Here is a 10,723-nt window from a genome sequence, read left to right as displayed (position 1 = left end):
GACGGTGTATTGGTCACGTTTCATTGCGAGGGAAGTGCTGTCTAAATTCTTTCGAACTTTTTTGGTGTACAGTTAGACGTGTTGGAACCTCGTACGCATTTTTATAGGCATACATATAGACTGAGTATTAAACGACGGTGGCTCATTAGGCGCAAACGCTTCTTTTTCCCCATCTGTTGCGTGATTTTCAAATTAAATTTCCTCGTTCAAACAGGGTAAATCTTTTACGGATATCGGAACTCCCAGTCGTACACGTAAAGAGATATGTTTATAAAAATAAATCAAAGGTTCTGACACGGGATCATTCTCGCGATAACAAGCAACCGGTGTGAACCATCGACGATCACACACAGTCAATTCACAAAAATCTGTCACATATTCAAAGGTTGCGACGTGCCCGAGCAGAGATAGCGATCTCTCCCTCAACCAGCACTTGCTCATACACAGCCACCGATGTGTCGCCTTTCCATAATCCGACATTTTACAATAATGATTAATGGATACGCGAAAAATGAAGAAGGTGTATGTTTTTAAATCGATACGCGATAATGGGAGCGCATAATTAAACATTTGTTAATCTGAGCGGTGCTTCAGGTCGAGCGATTCGCTGGCTCCGAAAAAATTTCGAGATGGATTTAATTGCTGCATGCGTGCCGAAAAGCAGTGTAAATACTCCGTCTGTAAGATAAGAGTCGTCTGTAAGGGCTGGTCGTCGACTTTCCCCCCGGTTTTATCTCGAGTCCGGGCATACAGATAGAGCTGGAAGCTGGAGCGTGCGCGTCGCGAGGCCCGGCGCCGCAGTGGATACACGGCTGCTGCCAGGGTCGCGTTCAGCCGGCGAGATCTGCAAGATAGATCTTCAGCTAGTGAGTGTCAGTCGGGTGAAATGATTGATTTGTGACAACCGTGTGATAGATTAACTGATACACTAACAGTTCTAGTTCATAGTGTCTTGTTAAATAATTCCTCTGACATGACGCGGACCTGTGGTTGTAATTTATGCTAATATGTTGAGAATGGTTTCGGTAGGTGCCTTTTAAAAATTGTCAATCACTGCGGAACGTAAACAAATGAGTGCCGAGGGACTCCCTTTTGACGCTGCGTTTTTGTTTGTCGCCGATCAGGTGTCTACGTCATTTTTACTTGTGCTGGATTTGTCACGTTTTATGTTCTAACCTTTAATATTTTACATTATTTTGTAGAGTTATTACAATGGAAGATACGATTCTACATTTTTGAAAGACTTTTCTAAAATTTACTGTTTTACGCATTTTGCGTAATTTTGTCTTCTCTTTCTCTCACTGTGGAAAAAGCCAGACGGGTTTTCACTCTTTACTCATTCATTTCGATTTTATATTCTGGTCACTTTTCCTGTAAAAATATTGTTGATGGTATTTCAACAGAACAAATTACGGTTTTTGTTATTTATTACTATGAGTCTGCAGTCACAAATGCATTTTGAATATTAAGCTGCCTATATTTTCAAATAACTGCTTTAGAATAATACATTATGAAGAACTTTGCTTTCGATTTTATTACTGAGTGAATTTATTGATATCTACAAAAAGAAGACTGATACTACACACTCTTGTAAAAGTTTTTGGCGAAGTATAAAAAAATAAGATAATTTTAAGCAACAAAACTTTCTATAATAAAAACGTTTTCAATTTTAGAGGTTCTGTGATTAAATGTGCGATGGGGTATTGCATTTAATTTAACATAATATTTAAAACTGAAAACCTTTTGCCTCTTAAATAGCATTGTATATCTACAGAAGAGACTTACACGCAAATGAACTTTTTTAGGTCCAGAAAAACTAAGAATATTTGAAAAATATTGTACACAATATATGGCACGACATATAGTGGAAGGTTTTAATTGCGAAAGAGGAATTTATATTTATAATTTCCATATTGCGCATTACCAAATTGTTTGAAATTGTTTAAGGGAATTGAATTTTTCAGCTCGAGTGATATTTGTAGCAAAGTAGCCAATTTTAACGTCTATTAAGAGAAAAAAATGCCTTGCATTTAAGAAAACGTGTAAGAATTTTTGGTTTGATATATTTTTCTACATATAGGTAGAGAAAATCATGTTTGATTGGTTGATGGAATTTTGAAATAATATATTTTCTTAAATATGAAGGGGAGTAAAACATGTTTTGTGATAAATGAAAGTAAGTCACAAATAGACGGTAGCTAAAACAGAAATTACAATTATTTTTATAATCACACAGAAGTTAAGTTGACATATTTGTGATTCTTCCATCTCTTACTGTCAACTGAATATTGCTAGAGTTACATTTTGGAGAAACATTGGAATTTTATAAAAACATACTGTATTATCTCTTCTGTGGTGAAAAATATTTTGTTTATGTGACGGTTTGGTTTTTATAATTATATGTACATCAAGCTTTATATAACTCTTTCTATAAGCCCATTTTCTGATTAAAACATATGCTAAAAATTCCGATGAAAATTTTAATTGTAATTAAATTGTAATTATATTCCTAATAAATGCAACGATTCTAGGTTACTAATTAAAAACACCATTTATTTAATATTTAAGATCAACACTTTGCTGAAATATATAAAAAAGTCACATTTCTGATCTGTTTATTTGACAAAATCCGTCCAAATTCCGACTGAAGTTAGACTTACAACACCTTTCAAACCAGTGTACGGGGTACAGTGTCGACATCTATCAAATAAAATAAATGGACGTAACACCCAACCCCTATAACTAACCTCGGGGTCCCCTACATTTTATTTATAGATATGTAGCTGCTATAAACGATTTTTATTGATGATAAATTTGAACGAGATAATTTAGAACAAAGCAAAGTATAATTTAACCCCACTTGTTAGCAGTAAATAGACGAATAAGACGGCTGAAACTAATGAGTTTTTGGTGATATTTTTTATCACGTTACGTGTGTGCAGTAATTTATATTTACTGCGAAGAATTTTTGTAAACATTTCTATATTACTGTATAAATTACAATTTATGAAATCAATTAAAAAATAATTATTCTTAAGAACAGAAACTACGCATATATGGAGGTTCACCGTAAATAACATCCACTTTCATGTAATAAATAACTTAAAAATTCAAAATTATTGTTCGTCTGCCTGTGCCTCTTATCTGATGGTTACTTGAACGCCCACACCGAGAAATCCATTTAGTGGCCTGACACTAGCACGCATTTGTAGAACACCGGCGTCTGTTCCATACTTTGCTGAAAATTAAAAGTGAAAGATCTTTAGTGAAATTGTCATCCACGATAATGTGCAGTTATGAATCAAGGTTCGTTACCTTACTTAGGAAAGCGTAGTTAAGACATTTATTTACAAAAAAATTGTAAATTTTGCACAGAATCTGATTTACACAGGAAATGCAAATTTTACCATGTGGTGCATTTAAGAACTTTCCATAACTCTAAGTACTTTTGCAAGATGATGAGATAAATGTCTACGGAAGTATCAGATCAATCATACTATTGAAAGTGGCGAGGTTTCTATAACCAACTAACGAAAGCACGTAACATTTTTTCAATACATTCTAATTTTGTTTTGGAACCTGCTACAAATCTATGCTAATGTAAGCAGCTTTTGCTATAAGATATGCAACTTTCCTTGATAGCAGGTGATATGCTATTAGAATGAACAAAGTTTTGAAGTTCTTACATGGATAAGTAGAGTAATTATTTAAATTTTCCAGCTCTATCGGCACAAAATTGATGATTGAAAATGAAATTGAAAGACATCTGTTTTCAATGATTGATCTAAATTAGGCGAAGTTCTGTAGTAATTACAGTATTGGATTAACCGTCTACAAATTGTTAAAGGTTAGTCGCTGCGTTTGGCTCTTATGGGGTTTTCAATACATTTTCAGAATGTAATATCTCCTTTGACAAAGTTATTGTTAGGAAATTGTGTATTTTTTTAAAATATTGATTATTATTTTAAAATAGTCGACATTGTTTTGCTTATATACTAATACGCAGTCTTAAACGTTTCTTTTGGTACAGAAAATTGTAAATATCTACTTTCTTAAAAAAATATCTAATTTATTAATAACAATATAAACTATACCAAGGAAAAGATGTAATAAATTTGCCACTCTATTAGACGAAAATCTTTATTGATGATGATGACAATGTCTGAAGTAAAAAATTATTAAAAACCGTTACAACTAAAACTGATTAATACTATTTTTATTTATTTCATTTTATATAAAATTGATACCAAACTGATGTTAGGAAAATGTACCTCATAATCATAACTATTTTAATGTCTTTGACTTAAGCTTCAAGTGCACAATTATTTAGTTGTGCTTCGACAAATTCATCTATTGTTTTCAGGTATCGTCAGATTGCTTTGACATTTAAATTGATTTTAGCTTAAGTGCTTGTGGTGATACGACATACGTTCAGCAATACCTATTCAACTCCAAACGTGAAAATAACTGAATAGCGGTTGCTATGTGGCTTTGTGTACATTCAAATAGCGTGATAAATTTGCTGTAATAAATTTCAAGTACAGAAACAACAGTTATGAATTAAAAGAAAAATTATCTTTTGAAATAAACTGAGAGTAAGAACTCTAGAAGCTGTTGCATTTTTTGGGTTGTTGTTACTATAAAATAGTTTTTACTGTACTTACTTATTAGACTTTTATATATCTGTTTTTTAGATTCTAAGCACAATACTCGAGTAAGGAAGCCAACATTAAATAAATTCTTAAAAACTTTACAAATTTAATCTATTTATTATTATTGTCTATTGATATTAAAACAAAAATATTGGTGTGTTTGAAATGATATTCTCTCAACAATATTTTCTGTTGACGTTATCAACATGTTAAAGCGGATAAATACTTGCAGTTTAACTGAGTTACGAAAATTTGAGAAAATTAGTACATTGTTTTCGATTTAATCAATATAATATATTGGTTCAGTTATTGTTATTAGAAAGGAAGTCTACTTAACAAAATTTTCAGATAACCTGTTCAAGTTTCCCAAAGAAATGGATAGCGATTCACTTAGCGATTTACCACGTTCAAAAAAACTACAGCGTGTTAAGCTGGTAACGACGTTATGAAATTGAATTTCCATTTCCTAGTATTTGCAAAATGCAGAGACCTTGCTTCAACTGCTCTGGAAGCATAAACACATTTTTATACAAATGTGTGGAAATCCATATAAGTATATAATTTGGTTTAAAAATTGTTTAACATTTTCATTCTTTTTATCGCAATGTGTACTATACTGCTTTTATAGATATTAAGTGGTTGCTCATGCACTGATTTGTAATGGATTTGCCCTATTTCTTTTATGGAAATTTTCCAGTATGCCATATCTACTTCTTCTAAGGTAAAGTAAGAAATTAAAACAAATACCTTTTAAGTTGATTTATTCTGACCATAGACTGACATAGAATTTAAAATGTAAAATTAAATTGTTGCAAAATTATTGTAAATGAAGATAAGAGAAATTTTATCGTTATCAACCTGTTCAACAAGCAACAATTTAAAATTTTCGCTACAAGTATTTTCATTAAAATATTTAAAACAAACAGTTTAATTTAACACCACAGTTTTCAAAAAGAAATAATGCAGTTAGTTAACAACGAACATCACTTAAGTTCCGTAAAATGAGTTTGTGTTTATATAAATAACGAAGTGAACGGTAAATTGAATCCTAATGTTTTCAGTTTTAATTGGCCTGCAAATCTGTTAAGAGTGAACTCACTGCATACAGAGTGAACGCTTCAAAATCGAGTTTCGTTTTCCATTAAATAATCTGCTTATACAGGCTCGCTAGAATGTATGGGAACGGTTAAATATCTTGAGAACCAATTGTACAAATCAACTGAAATTAGGTACAGGGGTATAAAAAATTTTGCTCTAATTATTATTATTAGTCAAAAAAAATCTTTTTTCACTAGCGACCATGAAGCATGCAAATGTCGACTTATTTAGAGGTAGCAAAGTTCAACTTTTGCGAGCAAGGTTCAAAAAGAAGATTGAGGTTATGTGATTATTTCTTAAAAATGAATAAATTTGTGCTAACATTACTTGAGTATACGCATGGTAGTTGCTATACGGTGGAAGATAAAGTGATTAATTCAGCCACAAGTGTAAACGGTTTTGTTGGTGTTGAAGATTTAGATCAAGTTTGATTAGAAATCAAAACAAAATCATGTTGCGTCAAAAAATTAAACGTTTATCTTTTCAATTTATTGTCTTTTGGTTTCTACTAGTGAAAAAAATTGTATATTATGCCCTCAGTTTCACGCAACAAACACCTTACATATGAAATTAAAATTATTTTCGAAGGTATAGTTTTGGGAATTTCATTCTACCCTATGAAATTTTATTGACGATAATGAGACGGACAGTAGTACAATAGTAAGAAATATTTGTGGTTCACACCAGTGGTCATTTCAGTTCATGAGTAACGATGGTCCCTGTCCGGACCTGGATTATTCTACTTTCTAACATCTGGGAATTACCGGCACGCGACAACTTAAGTTGTAAATATCTCTTGCTATTGTACAATGAAATTTCCAAAACGATAACTATGTCATCTTTCTTTTTTATTTATTCTTATTTAAAATAATTTATTTTGACATTTCTGTCAGAAAGAAAGTATGATTGTGTTACATCAATGAATTCAGAAAAAACAGTTCTGTTAAAAAATGAATTAATTATACCGTAGTAAAATTAATCGTTTCCAATCGTTTTAATTTTGTATACATAGATTTAATTAATAAAATGAACAGTTCATGCCAATTTTTAAAAAACAAAAATGTATTACCAAAGCACATACAACGTTATATCTCGGGGTATACCTTTTACAACAAATTAATTAATAATTTAATTATTACGATGACGTCATTAGTTTTTTACAGGGGATGAAAAGAAAAGGAAAACGTGGTCATCATTTTATATTGTTTACTACAATAATAACAACAGTAATTTATAATGTACAATTCTTTAAATTTCTGATCTAGGTTAGGTTTGGAATAAAAAGCTATGTCATTCATAAGACCAGTTTTCCATGTGTTCGTTGAGGATTTTTAATGTTGACGTTTATATGTCTGAAAACATTTAGCACTTTGTTAGTTTTTTAAACGTCAAATTTTCAAATCATTATTGACAGAAAAAAGAGAAAATTGTTAAGGGCATATGTTAAGGAAGCTCTTAATAATTGCTTCCGTGAGCTGCAAGGGGCTTATCCCGATTCCCATCAAAAAATCCTATTTGAAAACTTTCCAGAATTTTGTCGGTATAAAATTAGTTTATCCTTTTAGTATAATCTCACATCCTTTCCTTAGGTTTCAATCAGTACCATCAAAGTCATTATAACGAAGGATAAAAACGGCGAAATGCTACGTCTCAGGCTAACCCTAAGAAACTCAAATAAACCGAAATTTGATCATTCTAAACGGTACACAAGCATGAACAAAAAACTGTAACTAACCTCAAACTCGTATTCTCACTTTTTTAAATTCCAGTTGCCTTAAATTCTAAAAACAACCACGGGCTAACTTTATTGTTCTTTTATAACTTTAAAAGTTATAAGAAATTAGCAAGACACTGCCAATTATTCGTAGAATGTTACCTACATAGATTAATGCTTGAGTAGTGCGCATAATAAACTCAGATGAACTGGTATACAAAGAATATTTCTGACTCTATTTAAGATCGAAGATTTCGTACTTGAAGGAGCAATATAGTGAATTAGGTAACACGAATTTTTTTTTTCAAACATGACTTCATTTAACAGTTTCAAACAGTGAGATAATGCTTGACATGGTTATCAAATCGACTCTTGTTGGAGGGCGAAAAAGAAGAAATTGACTGAAGAAGAGTGACGTGAATTAATTAATATTGTGATTCTTTGCCAGAGATGTATTGCAATCTTAAAAAAACCTGACCTTCGCTCCTCAGAGGCTTATTAAGAAAATTGCGATATAAACTTTGTTTCAAGTGACAATTCCGTAGAACTCATGTTTCTATTACCAAATTCGCACAAATTGATTGAATAAAATGACGTCATCAGTTTTTTGGAGGGAGGAATCTGATACTATTGGGGATTGGAGTGTGTTGTAATAAATTCGTTTCGTAGGAGAAACTTGCACTGCAAATTTTTAGATATATTTTTTTCTTATTACTAATAGCACCCTGCACCTCACTACATATCCATGAGTATTTTGACTTTATTGCCAATTTCTCACAGATTTTTTGCTGAATATATTTCCAGAACGTTCTGTATAATTTAATTTCTTTTCTTTTTTATTTTATTTCTCGAAATAAAGTATTGTAATAGGATCTCTTTGACGAGTGGATAATTCCGTGTTTCTTTGAGGTTTCATAGTTCCTGGAATAGGAAAAAGTGCGTCTTCTATTTTTAACCTTATACGTATGTAGATTTTTGGAAAGTACTTCAAAATTGTATAACAAAAGCTTACCATTTAACTTGACGAGACCGTCTCAAGTAAATCTTGGTTGTTATAGTGTGGCGTGCTCCTTTCTAATATAGTTTAACAAACTATGCATTTATTTTTTGATATACCTTATTTAGTTGTTTTTTTGTTACTCAGAATTATGTCATCTACTATTTCTTAACATATTTTTCACATATCTTTATTTTTATTTTTTTAATTTTTCAGTACGATATTAAAACATGTATGTTTGTTGAGTGAAATAAATTATTATTCTTTGGGAAGAAGCACGAACATTCGCTATAATCAAAAGTAGAATTGAAATTGTGTAAACATTTAGTATTAACTTTGTTTCCATTGACAACTGAAAGCATTTGGAAATTTTATTGTATAATATTAAGTTGCTTGTATTACGAATGTCAATGACAGTGATTTTGCTGGTGTGTTTCTTTATCAATATGATATTCAGTTTGCTTGCTGTAATGTTTAAGTCTATATCTTAGATAAAACTGACAATTATTGCTCATTATTTATAAAAAAAAATTTCCGTGTTGTCATTTCGGGGCTGCAGGGGAAAATGATACGTTTAATTGCTTCCGGTTTTTATTTACAAAATCGACAACAATAATTTGTTATTGATTATTATTATTAGTAGTCGCAATTTTGCGAAAAAGAATAAAGAGAAAGCGAAATTCTATGAACCATACAGTTCAGGTAAATTGCTTTTATTGTTTACTTTTCTTTCTATATTGTAAGTAAAATGAGGCAAATAGATGTATATCACTGTCCAGTATTACTTAATAAATAGCGATTTTTGTTACTCTTTGGACACAAATTTAATTAACAAATTTGACACTTGTTTATAGCTACGAGCGTATAACCAACCCGATGGACACCATTTTATTGGTTTCATAATTCTTGAAAAGTTAGAGGTAATTTTACATCAGAGAATTTTTTATATACATAATATATGAAGGAAGTTTAATTTTATTACGAAAACTTCAGAAGAACACTAATTCCGGCGGCTTGCTTTTTTATTCATGAAAAAGTATGTTAAAATCTTTCATTGTGAGTTACACTTGTGAAAGCATTTCATTCCGCCTCACGCAAAATTTTATGATTAAAAGATTAATAAAGGAGCCGGCAAACAATAAAAATTTAACCAGTTGTTTATAGCGAAAATGCGCTTTGATTGCTACAAAAAATTAATACGAAGCAAGGGTGGGATCACGGTTGAAATCTCGTGATAGCAGGTGCTGACCTGGGTTTTTCTATTAAAAGATGTAGGAAATGTTGCGATAGCTACGGGTAGAAGCGTCGAATGGTGTGCTCTGCTTTCGGTAAATGCTTTTCACGGTGTTACGCTTTTTAACAGGTCTGCTTCTCACGCGGATTTTCCTGAACTGATTTAAAACAGTAAACTGCTTATGGAATTATGAAGGTTCATGTTTATTAGGTTATTATCAATAATTACATAAAAATCTTTGTCAGTTCTTAACACAAAGTATTAGAACGTCAGACAGGATTTAATGTTATTGAAGAGTGCCAAAAGACTAAGAATTAACGATGTAAATTTGTTATTATTTCCCACAACTGGGATATTTTTACTGTCCGAGAGTAAGCTAAGGAAGTATTGTAATCGAGTCCATCTGGAAACTTGCCAGTTTCATGCTTTCTTGACGTTTCATGACCCCTAGAATACGAGAAAGTAGGTCTCTTGTTTCCGTTTGTCTGTCCGCCGTCTCTCCCCGTCAGTGTCGATTCTTATTAGACACGTAATTTTCTAAACCAAAATGTTGTTTTCAAATTTTGTATATAGGTATGTAGATATATTAGGAATATCGTGCAGATGATCAAACGCTGCCCAAAATTTGTCTGATCATCCCCACCACCAAGGTGACGACGTCATCTCCAAAATTTACAGTAGTAAATGTTATATAAATTTTATAAAATAACATAATCCTCCCCTAGTTTATGAATCCGTGTCGTCTTAATAAAACTCCACAATAAATATGCAGTATAATATGATGCTTTGGCATGGCTTTGGCTTTGGTTCCACGTTTAGTTTATTTTAACATATATTTAGGAGTTGTCCTAAAATAACAAAATTAGCAGAAACGCAAGTGCAACACTAACCAACACTGATTTACCTTGCCTAGGTTCTGAGCACTGTCTTGAAATTCCACTGGCATTTTTCTGATGCCAGTATATGGCAAATTTAACGTCACTGAAATATTGTTTTGCTCTGTAGTAAAATCAGTTTGCGGAGACGTA

General features: G+C 31.7%; 1 protein-coding gene across 4 annotated transcripts in view; it reads left to right on the top strand.

Moving 5' to 3' along the window:
- The first annotated feature begins 818 nt into the window (after positions 1–818).
- Positions 819–10,723, top strand: part of LOC135122480 (uncharacterized protein) — a 311,894-nt gene continuing 301,989 nt past the window's right edge. For all 4 annotated transcript variants that reach the window (XM_064046674.1, XM_064046673.1, XM_064046671.1 and 1 more), the window contains exon 1: positions 819–1,025. The gene's annotated coding sequence lies outside the window, so the exon portion shown is untranslated. The remainder of the gene's footprint in view (positions 1,026–10,723) is intronic.

Source organism: Zophobas morio, unplaced genomic scaffold, assembly GCF_036711695.1.
Source record: "Zophobas morio isolate AGI-343-1 ecotype UQ-CSIRO unplaced genomic scaffold, CSIRO_AGI_Zmor_V1 ptg000005l, whole genome shotgun sequence".
Lineage (NCBI taxonomy): Eukaryota > Metazoa > Arthropoda > Insecta > Coleoptera > Tenebrionidae > Zophobas > Zophobas morio.
This window is presented reverse-complemented; position numbering and strand designations above follow the sequence as displayed.